Consider the following 2,662-nt stretch of genomic DNA (forward strand, 5'->3'; position numbering starts at 1 on the left):
TATAACGTTATACGTTATATCCTAATAATATACAACGTTATACGTTATATCGTAATAGTATATAGCGTTATACGTTATATCCTAATACTATACAACGTTATACGTTATATCGTAATAGTATATAACTTTATACGATATATCGTAATAGTATACAACGTTATACGCTATATCGTAATAGCATATAACGTTATACCATATATCGTATTGGCACATATCGTTATACGTTATATCGTAATACTAAATAACGTTATACTCTAAATCGTACTAGTATATAACGTTATACGCTATATCGTAATAGTATATAACGTTATACCATACATCGTACTGGTACATATCGTTATACGTTATATCGCAATAGTAAATAACGTTATACTCTATATCGTAATAGTATATAACGTTATACGTTATATTCTAATACTCTACAACGTTATGCCTTATATCGTATTTGTATATAACGTTATACGTTATATCCTAATACCATACGACGTTATACTTTATATCGTAATACTATAGAACGTTATGCGTTATATTGTAATGGCATATAGCGTTATACGTTATATCGTAATACTAAATAACGTTATACTCTATATCGTAATAGTACATAACGTTATACGTCATATCCTAATACTATACAACGTTATACGTTATATCGTAATAGTATACAACGTTATACGCTATATCGTAATAGTATACAACGTTATACGTTATATCGTAATATTATATAACGTTATACGTTATATCGTGATAGTATATAATGTTATACGCTATATCGTAATAGTATATAACGTTATACGTTATGTCCTAATACTATACAACGTTGTACGTTATATTGTAATAGTATATAACGTTATACCATATATCGTACTGGTACATATCGTTATACGTTATATCGTAATACTAAATAACGTTATACTCTATATCGTAATAGTATATATCGTTATACGATATATCATAATATTATATAACGTTATACCAAGTATCGTACTGGTACATATCGTTATACGTTATATCGCAATTCTAAATAACGTTATACTCTATATCGTAATAGTATATAACGTTATACGTTATATTCTAATACTATACAATGTTATGCCTTATATCGTATTTGTATATAACGTTATACGTTATTTCCTAATACCATACGACGTTATACGTTATATCGTAATAGTATATAACGTTATACATTATATCGTAATGCTACATAACGTTATACGATATATCGTAATGCTATATTACGTTATACGTTATATCATAATAGTATACAACGCTATACGTTATATCGTAATAGTATATAACGTTATACGTTATATCGTAATACTATACAACGTTATACGTTATATCGTAATAGTATATAACGTTATACGTTATATCGTAATAGTATACAACGTTATACGTTATATAGTAATAGTATATAACGTTATACGTTATATCCTAATACTATACAACGTTATACGATATACCGTAATGCTACATAACGTTATACGATATATCGTAATGCTATATTACGTTATACGTTATATCGTAATACTATAGAACGTTATGCGTTATATGGTATTATTATATAACGTTATACCTTATATCGTAATAGTATATAACGTTATACGTTATATCCTAATACTATACAACGTTATACGTTATATCCTAATACTATACATCGTTATACGTTATATCGTAATAGTGTATAACGTTATACCATATATCGTAGTGGTATATATCGTTATACGTTATATCGTAATACTAAATAACGTTATACTCTATATCGTAATAGTATATAACGTTATACGTTATATCCTAATACTCTTCAGCGTTATACGTTATATCGTAATAGTTTACAACGTTATACGCTATATCGTAATAGTATACAACGTTATACGTTATATCCTAATACTATATAACGTTATGCCTTATATCGTAATTGTGTATAACGTTATACGTTATAACGAAATATTATATAACGTTATATCGTAACACCATACAACGTTATACTATATATCGTAATAGTATATAACGTTACACCATATATCGTAATAGTATATAACGTTATACGTTATATCCTAATACTATACAACGTTATACGTTATATCGTAATAGCATATAACGTTATACGTTATATCTTAATACTATACAACGTTATACGTTATATGGTAATAGTATATAACGTTATACGTTATGTCCTAATACTATACAACGTTATACGTTATATCGTAATTGTGTATAACGTTATACGTTATAACGAAATATTATATAACGTTATATCGTAACACCATACAACGTTATACTATATATCGTAATAGTATATAACGTTACACCATATATCGTAATAGTATATAACGTTATCCGTTATATCCTAATACTATACAACGTTATACGTTATATCGTAATAGCATATAACGTTATACGTTATATCTTAATACTATACAACGTTATACGTTATATGGTAATAGTATATAACGTTATACGTTATATCCTAATACTATACAACGTTATACGTTATATCGTAATAGTATACAACGTTATACGCTATATCGTAATAGTATATAACGTTATACCATATATCGTATTGGCACATATCGTTATACGATATATCGTAATACTAAATAACGTTATACTCTAAATCGTACTAGTATATAACGTTATACGCTATATCGTAATAGTATATAAC

Source organism: Bombus affinis, unplaced genomic scaffold (genome assembly GCF_024516045.1).
Source record: "Bombus affinis isolate iyBomAffi1 unplaced genomic scaffold, iyBomAffi1.2 ctg00000130.1, whole genome shotgun sequence".
In the NCBI taxonomy this organism is placed as follows: domain Eukaryota; kingdom Metazoa; phylum Arthropoda; class Insecta; order Hymenoptera; family Apidae; genus Bombus; species Bombus affinis.